A 20,555-nucleotide genomic window follows, 5' to 3' on the forward strand; every position below is an offset into this window, starting at 1 on the left:
AAAAAAAAAAAAAAAAAAATCGCAGGTGGTCAGAAATGATGTGCCGGTGGCGAGATTAAAAAATGCAAACATTAATTCAACTTGGATGTGTTGGATCCAATGCGTCCACACTGGCAGGAGCTATTAGAACGAGTGCAGCTGTACGTCACATCTCGCCATGCATTTTAGCCAATTGAGGAGCCCATGACTTCATCGTGGCTTCAATGTATAAAGTTTTCATGCATGTTAGCGGACCTTATTTGGGAATAATCTGAATTATATTAGATTCGATTTAGTTGTTACAGTGCTTCCTTTTTCTTGCTGAGTGTGCATGAAACACAGCACATTTAAGGATGAAGTTTTACTTTTGTGTCGGCAGCAAATTTTATTTACTATTCGTCCGAGCTATCTGGAGTGCTTCACAATTATTAATTAATGTTGGTCTATTTTAGGAACAAGTACAAAGGAATTTTAAAAATGCGTTCGTGGGATACATCTCCCCGGAAATGACAAATAAAATCAGTTTTGACTTATTTTCACACCGATTATTTATTCAGTATAGCATCATAAAATGACTTTCTCATTCATATGAAATGCAAGAACGGTTCTTCAATGTGCAGACTTGAAAGATAATGGCTGAGAAAACGAGAGGTTTTTTTTGAAGCAGTGTGAGGCTGATACGTCTGTGTGATACCAAATCAGTCAATCACTCCCATTGATACTGTGATGTGGAACAAAATGGCAGAGGCGGCGCCATGTGAGACACTCTCCTCGATATCATCCGGCTGTAATCTGGAATTCTGGTGTTTCGTTATTGTTTTATTTTAACGTCTTTTAAGGTTCTTGCAAAGCAATTTGACTGCCTGTCTGAACGGTGCTATGGAAAGAAACTCAACTGGTCTATAATTGTTCAAAAGAAAACCATTTGTAAACCAGACATGTTTGTTAGTTTTAGTATAAAACATCAGATGACAACTGACTTTATTTGCCTATAAAATTATACAACTCGTATTATAATATCTCAAAGAGGGATTAGATGCAATTTGAATGGATGAAATATACATGTGTTTGCAATCTTAGTGCTGTACATTGTGAATAGAGTCTAATGAAAACCGCTCCAATTCTTTACTCTAAGTTAATTTATGGATATTGAAGACTTAAATAAACTGTTATTCTCAGTGTTCCTGACCTATAAGTACCTGCGCTGTTGTCTTTTGAAGTCAGGGCAACAAACTAAACACATAAAGACATTTGTCAGCGCTTGTGTAAACACTGGAAGACTTCAACCGAGTGCACAGGATGAGGACAGACTACAAAGACGCTGTTTTTGTGGCGACTCCTTTTTCGCGCTGCAGGAAGCAACGAAGAGAGTGAAGGGGAACCGCAGTGTGCAGGAGATCCACACACACACAAACAACGTGTGGCACTGGAGCATTTGCAAACATCAAGGAGGCATTAGGAAGTTTGAAGGAGGGGAGTGAGAGAGGGCTGCGCTCTGCGCTTACTCAGCAACCGCCGCTACATCAACATCTTGGACATGATATGTAGCGCGTGAGGACACAGGGATTCTTTAATGGACTTATACAAGGAAGATGAAAGCAAACCACAAAGTATCCCTCCGATGCGAGGGAAGACTTTATTCGCTCCAGGAGCAGAAGCCGAGTCTGTGAGGTGGTCTTGCTTAAGCCCTGCACGTGTCTAAACAACTTCTCTATTACACCCGAGACCTCTGAGGGCACTCCCCATCGAGCAGGGAACAAAGGCCATGACCCCGGGGTCAAAAGAGTTACATGGGAGGCCAAGCGGGCCCATTGACTGTTCCTCTGCTGTTTGCTTTAAGAAGGTAAAGATTACCAACACATTAACTAATGCCGATTAGGGGGTTATCCCTCAAGGGACCGAGGTCCCAGGGCAAGCACATCACTTCGTATTAACACAACCTGACCTTTGACCCAACCAGTCACCTTAGGCAGCCAAGTGTGACCACCACTTTCTGCTCAGACACAAACACAGACACACGGACACAGAGGCAGGCGTGAGGAAAGAGGGAGTGTCACTGCAAGGTGCAGCACAGACATTTGTCTGGAGGAGTATGAACAAAAAAAAGTCAGTATTTAAACTACACAGTATGGGAATAACAATCAACTCCGACTCAGAAATCAAGCTTGTATGACTTGCATCAGCTGTCCGACTGCTGAAATTTTCTGCAGCACAATTTTGAATAAAAAGAAAAAAAAGAAAAAGAAAAGAAAAAACAAGCAGTTTTCATCTAAAAATAACATGGGCAACTGAAGTTTCTAAAATGGTTGCACGTGTAATAAAGTTCTCATCTTAAAATGGTGGAAATGAGACATGCGCAGTTCTCATGTTTAATATAATTTGAAAAAAGTTCCTCAGATAATGTCCCGAATATTACAAAGCAAAAAAAAAAAAAAGGGGGGGTGGGGCATTTCTTCACAGGTTCATCCTGCGTAATTCAAACATTACTTTTGCATCAATAGAGAGGTAAAAGCAAACTGTAGTGCTCTGCTAATTTAACCCTCCGAGCCCAGAAAGTACAAGCTGGGAATAGCTCATTAAGTTTTTTAATTGCTTTTAAAATAATTTGGATCTCGTTCTGACATGGAAAAAATGGGGATATTAATTTCATGGAAATTGAATAATAATGGGGGATTTCTTTCCTGCAACATTTATCTAAAGAGAAGGTTTAATTCCTATTTTTCCACAGGTTGTTTTAAAGTAATAAAAGTAGATATTACACATATTGTTTGGTCGACAGTGGAATTTAATTTTGATAATTTTTTTCTATGTTGATTTTATAAGAATGAAAAGGCTAATTTAGAAGTTTCGAGTGCTATCTAACAAATAAAAATCAATCAACAAGAAAATTATTTTCACAAGAACAAATACTCGACAACTGATTTTATAAATTGCGAAATACATCGCTTATGTTATTCTTCCTTTTAAGTTAGATTGATTACATGGAGGATGTGTCGGTAAAATACTAGAAATTCCCATTTGTTTAACAAATGTTCGGTAAGGTGTCAACATTTTAATTATAGAAACTTTCCTTCAGCAAAATAAGTAGAATTCCAGCGTAGTACATATAGAACTTCCGTATAGGTGATTACAAGATATATTTACATTTCCTTGTGTTAAAACTTTTTTTTTTTTTTTTTTAAGAATTTCATTAATTGCTTAAAACTACCAATAATAAATAGAAAATTACTCTGACATTCATGCAGCTGTTACATGAACATTAAAGACAAATTTTTTTCATATTATAGACACAAGTTCCATTTTCAAACTCAAATCTTTTACTCGATTAAAAAAAAAAAAGCATTAGTATTAATACATACAACATGTTATCTGCACCCGAATCACTTTTTTCTCGTCTTTCACATATTTCAAAACATAATACATTTCCAATTTATCACTAAGAAATGCAACAGACATTTAGGCGATGACCTGTTTAACAAAACTTTAGTTCTGGTAACTTTTCCTGAAATGTCAAATGATTCACATCTCAAGGCTTCACAAATATGAAGTTTTAGAAGAAACAAGCTGTTTTTGACCGAATCATGAATGAAAGTTGTGGATGGATACACCTGAACGAGAAGAAATACGTTTTTTGAAGGCAGGAATGGGCTCACCTTGTTGTTTCTCCCAGGACGCTGACGGAAGAAGAAGAGGAGGGAGAGAGAGAGAGAGAGAGAGAGAGAGAGAGAGAGAGAGAGAGAGAGAGAGAGAGAGAGAGAGGAAAAAGAGCAGAGGGAGAGCTTCTCCTGGGAACAGGCTGGAAATTACGGGACCTATTCGATATCAGACCTCGGAGTGGACAACCTATCCTAGGAGGGACGCGCCCTAACTGTAACTAACAAGCAGGCTACTTTTGGCAGCCCCTCGACATCGAGACACATTTTACTGGATCAGGGCCACGGTCGTATGGCAGCACTAAACCAGGGCAGCTCAGGCAAAACAAATCCACATTAAACTACCATCACCTCCATACTGTATATTACATTTTGATAACAATACATTAGAATGGCACTGATGGAGAATTAAAACTGACTTGTAAACACTTTGCATCACAGATGCTGTAAAAGAAATTAAATTAAGATTTCTTTACAAAATGCATTAAGACGTAAAGAGGGTAGGTGAGACGTTATAACGTGGTGCTCGCTTGCTTTTTTGAAGCAATCTATTTTCACAAGACCAAAATGAAGCTCTGATATATTCTGGTTTTCTGCTTTCTGTCCTTTTATTTAAATCACAAGTTCAGCCTATAATTTAAAAGTGCACGATTGCAAAATCCGGCACAAAAACAATTTGGATGAAAAGTAAAAGTTCATTTTCTACACTAAAGCATAGTTTATTGATTCATTTTTATATTTAAAAAAAAACAAAAGTGTAATAGAGAGAAAAAGCTGAAAAGTCTGAAAATCATCTGGCGTGAGCTGAACGGTACTGCGAACACACTGATCTGCAGCACCCAGTTAACTGAGGTGCCAGGGACAAATTCTCCAAAGTCAATGACACGTGCTAATAAAAAAAGTAAATTCTCCTTCTCCGTGCACTTGACTAGCTGTGTCGGGCTTCTACATACCTGCACTCTCCCTTTGCAGTGGATGAAAACTGAACCCCCCCCCCCCCCCCCCCCCCCCGAGGGCTACTAAAAACCTGCTGGCCATTTTGTTTTATTCTTCCTCATCACTAAGCCAGGAGTGCACACAGCCCTGGCATTTTAGGGGCCACGCCACACTGCCTGTATATCTGCGCCGCGGGGCTGCAAGGAGTCCGACCGCCCGAGCCATATGCACTCAGTGTTTCAGCCGCCTCGACAAGCACTTTGCACATGCTGTGATGTTTTCTTACACACTCTTTTAGCATTCTTGCTCCACTGAGAGACGCAAAACATGCACCCGATGCACAATATCGTTTTTTATAAACATGCTCTCCTACCCGGTGCCTTCTGCTGAGCTTTCCAGTGAATCACTGCACAGCACTTTCGTCCAACTCATTGCCACACTAAACATTTGCTCTCGATGAAGAAAAAAAAGAGCTTCACTCAGAAAACAAGTAAATGAGGAAACATTACGGTTCCCATCTCTGCAGCGCAATTTAATGAGCTTCATATTTCCATTTCTGCAGGAGTGCACATACCTGACGCTGATTTAAAAGTGGCATGGAGAATATTACTGATTAGGTCAAATTCCACGAGACTATAATTGATATGCATAATGTTATTAGCAGGATATTTATCTGTGTAACGCTATACAGGACAGCTGCTTAAACAAAAGTTGCACTGCATCAGTTTTCTGCTGGGAATTTAGAGGCTCTTTCGATTTCTGCAAAATATAACCTTTTTCAAAAGAGCAAACTAATATGTTATTGAGGATACATATGGAGTCGTGGGTTGTCAAACTGCATGCGTTTAAGTAGTGTTTATTAGTTTGTCATATGGAGTCATTACCTTAAAAATGACCTTTCACGATGCATTAATGAGGACTGCTTCTTATGCACTTTAAGGACAAATGCACAGTGTCTTCAAGTGGACAGAGCGTGTCCAGTATCTGTGACTCATTCTGTTACTTTGCATTAAAACAGAGTAGCAAGTGCAAGACAGTACAGCTTGATCCTCTGAGGACAAGCACGTTACACCAAGTGTTGCCTCCAGACTGTGGGTACGGACACTGTGGGTCCAGTACATTACAATTTCTGCAGCATATTGTACTACTGATGTCATACTTATTTCAATATTTTATTTAGGTCAAATACCCCCACTATATTTTCACTGGAATTGTCAAAATAAAGTAATTTCAGCTAAGTATACAAAAAAAATATTGTGGTTTCTGTCATATATTCACGTTATTATGAGTCTTAATGGTCCACCCATCTCCACCATCACCGCTGGTCTAAAGGTGTCGACAGTATGCCGGGGAAACTGCGGCATGACAGCCTCTGACCTCTCGCATGGGCTAAGAGAGGCAGAGGGTCATGCAGAGGACATGGTGGTGAAGGCAGAAGTCAATCTTATCCTTCCGTTCCGCCACAGGCCTGTGTGCAGCGACAGCAAGATGAGCTCGCGGGCTTTCCAAAATCCACACTCGTTTGGCTGGGAGCAAGGCATCAGGGCCGTGTCTGTTTCAAAGGAAATGCTGAGGAAAGCGTATTTTGTGGCAGCACCCGTGCACTTGACAGGGTGTATTAGCCTGCCTCTGTGTTTTACACTGTCCCCACCCTGACTCAATATCCCTCAACACCAATATCTGTCATCTTCACCGGCCAAAATGGCGCGTAGCCCACTTGTCTCCCAATTGTTGGTGAATTCTACCTTGTCTTGCCTCGGTGCGGGTTCTCACGTGTGAAGACAATTTTTTTGCCATTATCTCCACACATTACAAATACCCCTGGCTCTGCTGAGCAGCATGAGGCTGGGGGGTTAAAAGGCAGGAGGCACTCAAATGAGAGGGAGAGAGAAAAGCTTCAGCTCTCGGACTGCTGTCAATTGAGCCTGTGCCTCTGTAATGGGGTGTGGGGGGGGGGGGGGGGGGGGGGGGGTGGATGATAACCTGGCACAGAACCAACCACTAATGCCCCTTAAATGTCAGACACTGCAGAAAGGAAGAGAGACAGCAAAAAAGGAGAGCACATTCATATTTCAGCATGGCAGATGCTATAATGTGATGCTGCTGTGAGAGCACATGAGGACCCCAGAAGAGAGAAAGAGGAGGCAGACAGAGTTACAGGGGTAAATGAAAAAGACAAAAAAAAAAAGAAGGGATTTTGGTGTAGTGATGGAAGCAGCCCCATCTGACGGTTGTCTCTGTTTAACAAAGTTCAGAGTAGATCTCTCTCCCTCTCTCTCTCCCTCTCTCGCCCTCTCCGCAGACGAAAATCTGGCGTGGTGGGGGTCGGGGGACGGGGGCTTGAGTCTGGTGTTGGGGGTGGGGTTGGACTGCTGGAGAGAGTGATTTTTTTTTTCCAGCGGGGTGAAAGGCGGACGGTCATGTGTGCAGAGCTCATGACAAAAGGCCCTTTTATGTGCAGCGTATGCAGATAGAGGAGGCTCCTTTGTGCACAGATGGAGATCCCATGCCTGGGTCTGCCTGCGGCAGAGAGGGAAGGGAGGGCGGAGAGGAGAGAAGAGTGTTGGTGAAGGGAAGAGAGGGGAGGGAGGGGTGTCTCTGGCACTGAGTGCCATCACTGTGTCTGATGGGGGATGGGGCACGGAAAAGGAGAACCAAGCTGTCCTGGCCCTGCCAGGTTCATACATTAGGAAGGAGGGGCCACAAGTCGAGCTGAGAGGATACAGGCACTGGTAACTCAAGAGGGGAACCACAGAGTGAGTCCTCTAATGGTCCAACAAGTGGACCAGAGTAAAAAAAAGAAAATCCCAGACGTTCAGTCAAACAAGTGTAGAGTTCAAATAAGTACAAGAAATTATGTAAAACTTATCTGATACTAATGAAAGCTTATAAGCTTAGACAAGCTTAACCTACTTCTTTTTAATAGTATCACATGCCCCCAACAGGTTAAACACCCAAACATAAGCATTGCTCGACCACAGCTGTAGCTTTGACGAGGTGAAAATGATCGGGTAAACAATCAAGGTTGGAAAAGAACATCCACTTTCAAGTTCAGGTTCAACTGCGTTCGCCGAAACAGATGCCTCTGTCGGCACTTTTATCGTTGAGCTGTTAAGGATGTAATCTGCCCGTGTCTGGATGAGAGTGTTAAATACTGAAAGTGTCCTCATGCCACCTCTCCCCTCTGCGCCGAGGTGACTCCCACTGACATCCCGTCTGCTGACAAGACGTCACATCCTTTTAAAACTCCCCCCGATCGGGACATCATAACACTCAATCCCTGGTGCAGCTCTCCCAGATGGACAGCAAACCTCCGTAATAACAGTCACGATAACCGCGTGTCATCATTTAGAAAACTGCTGAGTTGATCATTTTCAAATGTAGAATTAAAAAAGTGGAGAAAAGAAGTGCCGAGTTTGCTTTGGGAGGGATCTGCCAGGGGATCCATTAACAAACATGCCTGATAGCTAATGAGTTAATCTTAGCTAACTAGTGAACTAATTAACTCGCTGTAGTCTGCTTGTTAGCAGGACCCGGGGAATCAGCAGTTTCCCACCCCCACCATAGCACAATTTCATGGCCTTGAAAAAACTCATGACTTTGTGTTTTTTTTGACAATGGTGGTCAATCACGTTATAAACTAAGGCTCCTTAAGAGGTCATAACTCACGGAAAGCCTGAGATAACCTTCTTGGTTCGAAACGGCAAAATACTTTGTGCTTTATGTTGAGCATGCACTACAAAATTGGCATTAAATTGTTTTTGTTTTGGGATCCACAGTGGGGCCGCGGCGGTGAGCGCTCTCTCGCCTCACAGCGAGAAGGTCGTGGGTTCAAGTACAGCCCGGGGCCTTTAGATATGGAGATTGTATGTTCTCCTTGTGTGTGCGTGGGGTTTCCTCCAGGTACTACAGTTTCCTCCCACAGTCCAAAAACATTCATGTGAGGTCAATTGGTGACGTTAAGGTTGCCCCGAGGTGTGATTGTGAGCATGTGTGGTTGTTTGTCTATGTGTGTTTGCCCTGTGACAGACTGGTGGCGGGTCCAGTATGTCCGTAACCTGCTCTCGCCCACAGTAAGCTGGGATCGGCACCAGCGCCCCGTGACGCTGAACAGAATCAGTGGTAGAGAGGATGGATGGATGGATGGATTGGTGGATGGATGGATGGGATCCACAGTCAGAATGACTCATGTGCTACAGGTACTAAAGAGAAATTTTGAAGAAACAAACTAGGTTTTATGTGACACACATCCAAAAAGAGCATCTATTCAATTAGCAGGGAGCAATTTTATAGCCTGACTGTTGACTGTTAACGGGTGTAAACCACAGTTCTACACTAGGGTCCGAGATCCCACTGTGGGGGTCGCCACAGATCAAAAGGGGGAATGAGATTATGTCTACACTGGAGTTTTACATAGAAGTATATAAGAAACTTTCTCAGTGCTCCAACCCTTGTATTGTCACAAACGTACATGCAACAATATTCAGAATAGAATAGAATAGAATAGAATAGAATAGAATAGAATAGAATAGAATAGAATAGAATAGAATACGTTGACTCACCTAATCCACAAATAAAATGTGATGAATAAAAAAAAACATTAACCATCAAATCCTGACTACAGTTCATGTCATGCTGTGGTTCAGACCCCATCAGTCATTTTGCAAAGTTAATATTAACCCCACTACAAACCACAATAGCAATATTTTCTGAACAATATCCATAAGTTACATTTATATTGAAGAACTGGGAAAGCCATCAGAGTATGCTAAATTTGTAAAAAAGCCATAACCTTTCAGAAAATCAGAAAAAAAGAAAACTTGAGCTGTTTGACATTATTGAAATGTACAGCATCTCAGCTGCTGTATATTGTATGTTTGCATCATACCCAATGAGAAATATACAACACGTGCCTGGCTTTTCTTTCATCCAACCTACCAGAAGGCCATGAATGAAAGGCTGTCATTTCACCTTGCCCTTCCTCCTCTATCTGAATCCCCATGCTGTACTTGGTGAAAACGGATTTATTTTGCTCAAAATCAAAAGGCAAAAGGAGATAGAGAGGTATGCTTGCCTGCAATAGGGAGTACCAATTCTAATAGTACTTAAACGAAATTAACAACAATAAAAGTATGAAGACATGTATAAAAAAATAACACTCGGCTAGTTCACAGTGGGTGAGAAAACCTACTTTACCATTCCCTTTTAGTTTCTGGACTTGAGTTCATTCTCTAAATGAAATCAATACATGAAAGTATCTTGGCTTGGATTCGTTTGACCCGCTTATGTCTTGCAGTAGATCTAATATATTACACCTTCTTGAGCCAGGAGACATTCGCAAAATATTCAAACTGTAAAACAGAGACCAGAGAACGATGGAGATGACAGTGAGGAGGAAAACTGCAGCAGGTTCAGTATCCGTCTGTCTCAATTGACCTGTAAAATCATTGAGACTGAAACGAATGCGAATAGTGCTGACTGGCTTGCACCAAAAAACTCCTGAAGGCTTTTCCAATGAACTCACTGTCACAATGGTGGAGTGCCCGGAGCAGGGTGAATATATGGCCCGCACTCTGAATGGCACAATGTGGGAGTGAGCCAAAGGAGGGAGCAAGGAAATGAAGGCTTTAGAGCCTCCGGGCTGCTCTACCTCTGCGTTAAGCTGAGAGTTGGCTGCCTCCAAAGCACAAAGCTGACCAACACTACCGTCCTGTGGTTGGCAATGCTAAGCCCACACTGCCCCGTACACTGAGCATGTGCTCAGCATCATCGTGAGATCAGAAATCCTCAATTACAAATGTCGGCATTACGCACCAAACATGTACAAAGAGTAGCAATGATGGTATTAAAAAGCAAAAATGAATGGTTTATTAAGGTTGTTGTTTCTTTTTTAAATTATCATTAGAAGTTGTAATTTTTGGTTAAAAGCAAGTTTAAAATGTAATATTGGTCAAAGCTGCTGAGATCTTAGAAGTCAGATCTTTTATTTTCATAAATATTTATAGTATGTAACTGTTGCACTAATGGCTTTCCACTAAAGTTTGTAATATAGCTCATTTTAATTTTACACAGACAATGAATCTTGTTTTTAAAATGTGCTTCAGTATGTCAGTGACCCCTGACCCTCACATTTCCATCCTGCTGACAGATTATCACTTGTAGGGTTAAGAAAGAAAAACATGTTTTTTTTAAAGTAATATTGAACAACTCCTGCAATAAAACCCTACTTGAAGATAATACTAAGATAAATAGTGTTCAAGTTGTTGTCCTCTTGCATGTTTTCATGGTGTTGAAGAGATTAAAGGTTACATTCCAGAAACACTGTGTCACTGAGCAGAAAACAAAGAAAGAAAGCTTTTAATAGACGGTGAAATGTGAATGGAGTTTCGTCTATAAAGCTTAATTCACTGCTTTAGCACACATGCTTCCTCCCACACAAAGACACACACTGGCATGTAAAGGTGTCACACACCACTGGGAGCAACTTGGGCATCCAGCCCATAGACACCATGTTTACAGGGATCGGACCATAAACGTTTGGATACCGCTCCACCAACTGATCCCAGCATATCACGGCTTGTTACATTCGATAAACTAAATAGAAACTTGTAAATGCAATGCCACATTTGTCTTTCAAAACCGTCCCATAAAAATGTATTCAGCCTCGTTATTCTCCAACCAAGTTCCAGCTAAACACTGCTCTGCAGTCGGTATGGTTTGATAATGGGAGTTTAATTGAATAAATTCATGTTAATCGGTGATTTTCAGTTTAGTACTGCACCATATTAAATGTTTCTCGAGTCAAAATCGATGCTTAATAAAAAAAAAAAAAGTGAGACATTTATTATTAGACTTTGCATTCGGGGTGCGTTTGAAACGGCGCGGCCACATTTCCACGTCTGAGGAATGCCTCGCCGGTGTCTCTTTAAGAGAAGGCCGAGCCTACAGCTGTGAGAGCTCCCTGCGTCAGCGCTCCGCTTACGTCCACTTTCAAACTTCCTTTTCAGCCCTTGCAAAGATTTTCAGAGGCGCTCACTGGATGCTGGCAGGCACTTTCACCGGCAGCCAAACTTCCCAGCATGCCTTGTGGCGGTGCGAGCTTTGTTCGCAAAGTTAACTGTGAAGTTACTTGGCACGACAGGAGATACGACTTCATCTCGCTTTGCATCGATCAGGTTGACGCACCATCCTATATTACACTGTCAGAACAAAGTCTTTAATTATGGCCATCAATATCTGAAGCGTCTCACGAAACCTTTGAAGTGTATTTACAATGCTAAGGCTGCAGCTGGGGGAAAAAAACTGTTAACTCTGCTAATAAGTGGTTATCGCTGACATATAATAACATTTTATACCATACGTCTTCTTTCATCATGTCACCACAAAAACTAAATAAATAAATTATCACTGGCCTAAAAAGGAACATCTTCAATCACACTGCCCAACGTCTACTTTTTTTTTTGTTGCAGATGCATCATCAAAGCCACTTAGTGACTTCAAATGGAGCCTATTTTCTAAGACGCACAACTAAATTACATTTAATCCTAATGCCATGGAAACGGTTGCAAGCTTTTGCAATAAAGTGGATATTAGAGCTTACTTTGGATGACATGCCAGGGACAGTGCAGGCTGCCTGCAGCATCTGGTGGACACCTGCAAGACTGCAAGTCACTGGAGAGAATAAGAGAGGCCTTTGTGATTTTGCTAAGTCACAAAAACATCTGAGCCAGAACACACAGAGCTTCAGCTCCCACAGCCAACTCCGCCGCCGTGCGGGGCTTCTAGCCTGAGCATACGACCACGGAACCAAATCAGCATAAATAACAATGAACAGTGAGCGAACTGCAATAAAAATGTCATCGCCAATCTGGGCAGGCAGACAAGATCCAGCTCTCAAGGTAGGTGGCAGAAGAAGTCCTACAAACATTTTCAATTGTTTGCAAGGTCGCGGACACAGAGAGAATGAGCCAGAATGACACAAGAACTTTAACTTTAATGGCAAACCTGGATTAAAAAAAAAAAAAAACCCTGAATAATCCTTCTCAAACATTCACAGAGGTAACCAAGTCACACCGTAACTAATGTTGCTTGCGGTCATAGCCGGAAGTCACAAGGCTGGGCGACCTCATTCCCATTAAGAATTCCAGAAAATCACATCAGTTTAATCTATATAACAATGAAGCTCTAAAAGTAGAGATGGAGTCAGAGAAGGTTTGGTGGTAATTCAGTTATAATTAATATTAAGGTGCAGATTTGTATTGTCGGGTATTTATAATAATAAAAAGAGTTCATCTTTTACAGGTGCATCAGAACAAAATTACAATACCATAAAATAAAGCAATGTTTTGTCGGTGATTTATTACAGCTTAGGAACTAAAACATTCAGCATTCATTTGTTGTTGTTTTGTCTTTAATAAAAGGCCGAAATTAATGCCTCTTATTGAAAAAAATTAAACATCTGATTTCATGAAATATTGTTTTCTTTTTAGAAACTACATTTTTTTATTAGCTATAATTCTAATGAATAAAGCATAAAGCCCTTGAAAGATTAGGCAAATAAGTCATATAACATTTGATGAGTCTAAAAGTTGACTTTGAGTTGAATTATTATAAAAGAATTCTCTTTTCAATAGCATTCTCTTTTTTTCGGTTTGTTGGTATTAATGTACCCTTATTAACATGAGATGATGGTTTGCATGTTTTTACTTTAAATGGTATAAAAATGACAGTCTATTAATAAAGTTGTCTTGACATAGTTTATCAAAGATTGTGCGATTCTAAAATCGAACTATTCAGAAGACTACAAAGTTGGAAAAAAAAAACGTTTCAAAAACGTAAAAACTAGCCTGTATTTTGATATTATTGATTTCTATTGATGTCTATTTGTGTTGATGTTTTTTTTGTGTGAATGAAGAGTGCTTAAAATACATTCAGTCTGATGTCTTGCTCTGTTAAGGCAAACACACACACACACACACACATACACACACACAAAGTCAGCACATGTTTACAAATCCAAATTCATAGCTGGTAATAAAATCTTCAGCTCTGAATGAGAACTGATTCAACATGTGTGTACAACTGAAGCACTGCAGACCTGTATCAGGTGAACATTGCGAGCTCTTTCATTTATGAGAGCTAATCACTACAAGTGAACCTGATCACAGAGGGACAGTCACTGACACCAGAACAATTACGTTGTACGGTTCTAATCCCTCTCACTGCACTTAGGACAGTTTTAAAGGCCACTGGGGCGCACTGTGGAGCGCTCTTAACTGTTAGGGTGCAGTCTGGTCCATTTTACAGTCACTGGGGCACAGGCCTGATTGTTAAGACCAGGGAAAGTAATCCCTGGAGTCAGGCCACTAAACCTGCTCTGTCTCCGTAACCATGGCAGCAGACAGGTAGTGTCTGGGTCACAGGGCAAACATGGCCAGGCTTCAACACTGGCTGCTGGTTAATAAAGAAGTGGCCTGGTGTGAATGCACAACCATAATCAAATGCACGTTTGTACACACACACACACACACAAACACACACACACGCACGCACGCACGCACGCACGCACGCACGCACGCACGCACGCACGCACGCACGCACGCACGCACGCACGCACGCACGCACGCACACACACACACACACAGGTGAAAGTTACCGGCTGACCTGAGAACTGATAGGACCACAGAACGGTGCTGGATTTCACTTAATCAAATGTATCATTACAGGACATCCAACATGCTGGTTAATTAATACCACGACTGAGGAGCTAGAGGATGGTGAAAGTGCAGGGAATGTTTTTTTGGACTTTTTTAGAAAAGATACAGAACTGCTACTGGACTTCCTTTTGTCTGAGAAATGTAAAAAAAAAAAAAGTTTGTGCTTCATGCATTTCCATCAGTTTGAAGGACATCAAACTGCAGCCAGAATGTGGGAAGAAAAACTTCAGAAGTTAAATAAGAACAAAAAACTCATGTATTTAAACAAAACATAAAAAAAAAAAGTTTTGATGTGAGATTTTCTGGATTAGCCCTTTAAAACTCAAACAATTTGTTGGCTTCTGTTCTGCGCAAAATACCCTTGAAGTCCCATCATCTGTGGAGTCTTTGCCTTTATTTGTTTACCAGTTTGTCTGTGTGGCATGAAGTGGAAAAGTCCCAGCATTTGAAATGTAGTGACGTAAAAAAAATGATTAAGGTATTTTGTAATTCATTTGGTTGTTTAGTCCTGCTTCATTTTCAAGGGCAACATTATTTTAGATTTGAGATTAGCACATTGTTTTATGCCGTTCGTGGTGGATCGTTTTGAGGTTCTGTCATTTTCCTGGAAATTTTCAAATCTTGCCTTGTGTAATAATTATTCTAGGGAATCAATTTCTGTCTTTGAAGTAAAGGATAAAATGATTTTGTCCCGAGATTGAGGGAATTGTCCAGTGAAAATTGTCGTCTTTACCAAAAAAAAAAAAAAAGAAAAAAAAAAAGCTCAAACGATGGTCTGGTCTGTCTTGCCCTTTCGAAAGAAACACATGCTCTCCTCTGGCCTTTTCAGCTCTCCCTCTCCCTTTTCAGTTGCTATGAGACCCTCCAGCTGAAGCCGAGGCTTCCACAATTCATTACTGGAGGAACAAAAGCCAAAGCACTGGACAAAGCAAGGCAGGCCAACTCAAACCAGCTCCCACTTAACACACACATCACACCTCTGAGTGCTCCGCTGACATACAAATGGCCAATTCAAGGCCTCTTCTTTTCCGTTTTTTTTTTTTTATTTGTGTTTTACATCGACGGAGGTATATAGATGAAGAAAACACCCAAGATGCACATCAAGAAGTCAAAGCCCAGCTCAGACTTTTATTAAGGTCGAAAACATTTGAAAAGGTATTTAAATGTACACAGAAATGTACCATGTGTTTATTACTTGTGTACAATGTAAGATGCAGTTTTTAAACGACTTCATGACACCGCGCCCCCCCCCCCCCCCCAAAAAAAAGGCTGGGTGGGCTACAAAGCAACCATCCGCGCAGCATCACCTGTCTCTGGCTCCCCTCCAGCTCTGCCTCGCCAAATCATGAAACATCTCTTTTCTCTGCAACCAATCAGATTTCAATCTCTGGCTGTTCTCATGCAAGAGCAAGAAAGAGGAAAGCCAATGAGAAATGGCCCTCCTCCTTCCCCTTGTATCCTACACACGACAATCACCATCTGAGAAATGCCAACAGACAGGCAATCAGTCATTGTAATTAGGCTTGCTTCCATTCCCAAGCCTTCATAATTCAGACTGGAGCTGGAGGATAAAGGTAGTGAGAGCCCAGCTGCCGGCTGCCACGGCCCACCACTGGCTCACCCAAACCTCAACACAGGCCACTCCCTCTCCCAACTGCTCCCTCTGATAGGGGGGGGGGGGGGGGTAGTGGTTGGGCAGAATTATAAGGGGCTGGCTGACTACAAAATTACTCTCCCCCAACCCCACCTCACTCCCACTTTCTTTTCACTGCACTGAAGAGTTGTTGTTTTTTTTCCACACTGCATGAAAGCAGCCATGCTCCACTAAGAAGAAGGCTGTTTAAAAGAGGAAGGGTCCCAATTTAAGCACGTTAAATTATTCTCCGTCTGCATATTTACATGAAGTGCAAAGTGAATAGAGGTGTATTGTCCAGCTTCTTCTTATGCGTATTCCCGGGCTCCCAGGTGTGTTCCCAGGTGTGAGGGACACTGGATTTACAGTACCGACATGAGCCTCTCTTTTCTCTTTGGAAATCACATCTAAACAGGAAGCTACAGCAGTATTTTTTAATTTTTTTTTGTGTGTAAGATTTATTTTATTTGCTTACAGACTGTGGTTGACTCAGAAACTGGCTTTGCCTGTTGTATAGGACCTGAAGTTTTCTTGGCAGTCAAATGAAGAACTGCAAGTTCAGCCAAAATAGACAATAAAGCAGAATGGAGAAACATGCCAAATTGCTAGGGCAATTCAGTCCAGAGGCTCATTTTTCCAAAATGATTCACACTGGAAAGAAAAGCATTTCCCTGTCCTTGGATGAACTTAGTGTGCTCTCTGTCAGCTTTACAAGGAAGCGATGGGGGAGGAGAGGGAGGGAGGATGCGTGCACGCACGCACACACACACACACACACACACACACACACACACACACACACACACACACACACACACACACACACACACACGGTCGCACAGCCATGGCTGCAGATTCTATGCACACACTGGGATTAGGTAATGCACATAAAAGCTCCAAACACAGACACACATACAAACAAGCAATGCTCTAAAAGACATTTTCAAAGTCACAGGGGAAAAAACACATGCGTGGAGTCCCAAATCGGAAAAGTCGACAGGGGTAAGTGCCATTTTCCATGTACTGCACTCTACAGTGTACACTAACAGCTTGTACCCTACAGGACGGACAGCATTTTTCGCATTTACTTGGTTTTCAGTGTAGTAGCAATACAACTGGGGAATGAGGAAGGACTACAAGCAAGTTCTGCATCAGTCAGCAGTAGTCCCGAGGATGGTTTATTGGCTTGTCTGGCTCAGCCGCCTGACAGTGTTCACCTGCTCATTCTTCCCACTGCAGGATGGAGGTCAACAGTCTGCTGCAGCTGCGCCAAAACTAAACCTGAAACCTATTACTCACTGCCCGTGTATCACCAACAAAGGCTACCTTAAAAAAAAATAAAAAATGCTGGCCCTCAATGAAAAACGCACAACATTTTGAAATAAATACAGCAACATAAAAAAACTATGTTGAAAGCCGAAAATACACCGTCCCTATAACGCAGGCCTTTGTGTGTGGACACAAAAGGATCTGGAAAAAATCCTTGTGTGAAGTTCACTTTGTAATAATGCAGTTAAGTCTCACAAGAGATTTGGATTCTGTGCCTCATAAACATGCAGCATTAGACTAAAAGAAAAGTTGAAAGTCTTTCGAATGATGACACTTAACATTTAATGCCACCATAACCGTTCTGGTATTAACACCGGTGGATATTAGTGCAGCTGTTCTGTGGGACACCCGTGCCATGCTGCACATATGACCTCGGATCAAACTAAAACCAATGAAAAAATATTGAGACTTCCATTTGGAGGCACCAGACACAAACATCCACTGCAATAGAAAGTTATGAAGGTTGCTGGTTTTATTTTTACTGTCAGTCTAAGTCACTGTGTCTGTTCTGCCATTGTCTGTGAGCTGCTTCGCGCTCGCCACTAATCTTTAAAAGCTGCTGTAAATTAAAGATTCGCCCAGCATGCATTTATTGAACTCACCTGCAAAACATTAACCAAAGTGCTACAAACAAAAAAAGATACAGATCAAAAAGCAAACAAAAAGCAGAACAAAACAAAACGCAAAAACTCTCTCACATACACACTTGTATACACTTGGGCTGAGACGCGAATGTGTTTGGACATTATAGGGACGATTAAAAAGCCTGTGCTGTCACTGATAATAGAAATAATATAAGTACATGCAGTACATAAAAGATGTACATTATCAGGAAAAATATACTCAGAATTTAAATAATTAAAAAAAATTTTAAAGTATGTTGAGGGCACCTGATTAAATGATGTTTGAGTAATGAATTGTTTTGTTTTTTTGTAATTCAAAGCATGACACAGTGCAAGAACTGTTACTGGATCACTTCATCAGTAACATTTCTCTATTCCAAAACTGTGAATAATGAAACGTTTTCATGGAGGATATAAAAGTCATTATCAACATGCTGCAGTTGTTTCTGTTTTGCAGAGACACTGTAAAAGCCCCACAGTCTGATTATAGGCAGCCTTTAGCAGCAGGCCATCACATTAGATTGATTTCGGTGCTACAACTATAAAAGGGGTCACAAGCAACACAATCACACTTCTCATGTAGAACAATCAGGCCACTGAAGAAGAAAAAAAAAGTGTGTAACAAATTGACTGCTGAGCTCACGCATTTGACTTTTTATTAATGTTTTTTTCGCTAGGATATAGTATGCCAGCTGACATACACACTTGTAGTATCATTGGCCCTAAAATAGTACGAGGGATCAATATAAAGTCGCATTTTACATCATCCTTACTACTTTTATTGTCTATTATATGCTTAAAATGTCTTACAGAGTGTGCTTTCTAGGTGCAACTCATATGAAGTAAATTATATTTCTAACCTACCACATTGATTCAGTTCATGCTTGAACTGCTTCTATATCTACCCTCCATGGTCAGTCTAAAACAACGATCAAATTAAAAGTGATCAAATATTGTTTCAATCCTGTCTGATACTTTCCCCATCAATATTTAACAGCGTCTGTAGTCTAACTTAGTAAAATAGCCCATCTGTACTTGAGCTTTGTTAGCCCTCACCAGCAGTGCACATTAACACTGAAAGGTGAAGCCACACGAGAAATGCTGACAATGCTTACAAAAACCGAACACGAACTATAGAGAGCGACTATGCAAGTAACTTACTTATACATCACAACTTGCTTTCAGTTCAAGCGGCTATGTGCAACAACAAAAAAATTCCACTTGAGCGATCTAAAAAATTAAAAAGAGACATTAAATGTGATGATCTCTAACCAATTATTTGTGTCCCAGTGTTTTTTGTTTTTTTAGTTTTTTCTTTGTTTTGTTTTTTCCAAACTGTGACTTTAAAGAAAAAATGACCAAACGTGCCTACAAGTCTCCACAGAGTACAAACAAACTACACCTCCCACAATAATTACAGTATCATGGTCATCATATTCCCAAGGCTAATCTGTCAAAATGTCCAATTATTCGTCACGATGTCGATTAATTTGATCTTTTATTATTTTTTTTTTTTTTAATATTGAGTCACGACATTTTAAACGCGTGCAGCAGGAGGAAAGAAAAAGCGACTTACCACAACAACGCACCATGTGCTGCTCAGCTGGAAGACTCCTTTTATGCGTCCAAAGCGCAACAGGCAAAGAGAGGAAACCCTCAAACAAAGTGCCACATTCAGGCTTCCCTCTCCGCAGCTTCTGCCTGCTGACGGTCTTTCTTCTGTTCTGTTCTTTTGTAAAGGAGCTGACAGCTAAAAGAAAAAAGAAAAAAAGGAAGAAGAAGAAGAAGAAGAAGAAATTTATGGAATAATTGTGTCACCGCTGCTGTTCGCGTAATAATTGAAATAGATGAGAAAGTGGCGATCCGCCGGGTTATAATCTGCGCGGCGCTCTGACGGCTGTCGTGAGGACAGGCTTAACACACACACACACACACACACACACACACACACACACACACACACACACACACACACACACACACACACACACACACACACCGGTGAAAGCCTCTCATCTGGCTCATCCGATGCTCTGCGCGCGCTCTGTCCCCAACATCTCCGCACGGAAGCGTCACTGCAACACAACTTGTTATCGCAAATGACACTGAGGGAGTGACGGAGGGCTGGGGGGGGGGGGGGGGGGGGGGGGGGGGGGGTGCTGTGTGGACTTCGCAGACAATCGGGAAGCACCAAAAAAATGTTTATCTGGCTGTGCTCTATTTTCTGCAACTTGTTTCTGCGCAGGATTTGGATCGTTGGTCACAGAGTTTGATGGTGGTGTGAGGCTATGGTGCCTCCGCAGGGTGAGTTGTGTCATCTGGTCAGTTGAGAAGGAGCTAATATTTGACACTGGATGAGTGATCCATAACACACATCTGCTCTACTGAGAATGTTAGGCACTGACCTACAGTGCAAGGTGCGGGGAGGGAAGTTATGCAGGGTTTTCTTCACGAGGTGACCATAGAGCTGTAATAATAATAATAATAATAATAATAGTATTCTCAATAGCATGCAGAGCTAATAATAATGCAAAATGGATGGAAACAATACTGAGGGTTGCAGTTTCTTACTACACTTTATGACTGATAAATCGACCAAGAGAAAAGTTGATGTCAAATAAGAGTTGTTTCATTCTTCATCGTAATCTTTGAAAGCACCCGGTTATCTAAAGCACTTGTGTCAAGC

The 20,555-nt window shown here is 41.4% G+C and overlaps 1 long non-coding RNA gene across 2 annotated transcripts in view; it reads right to left on the bottom strand.

The window, feature by feature from the left end:
- Positions 1 to 19,790, bottom strand: part of LOC308116946 — a 38,968-nt gene extending 19,178 nt beyond the window's left edge. The window contains exon 1 of one of the 2 annotated variants that reach the window (XR_013935806.1): positions 19,446 to 19,790. This is a non-coding gene — a long non-coding RNA (uncharacterized lncRNA). The remainder of the gene's footprint in view (positions 1 to 19,445) is intronic. The other variant, XR_013935807.1, reaches the window with a different exon arrangement.
- Positions 19,791 to 20,555: the final 765 nt, after the last annotated feature.

This window comes from Lipophrys pholis, assembly GCF_963383615.2.
Source record: "Lipophrys pholis genome assembly, chromosome: 11".
In the NCBI taxonomy this organism is placed as follows: domain Eukaryota; kingdom Metazoa; phylum Chordata; class Actinopteri; order Blenniiformes; family Blenniidae; genus Lipophrys; species Lipophrys pholis.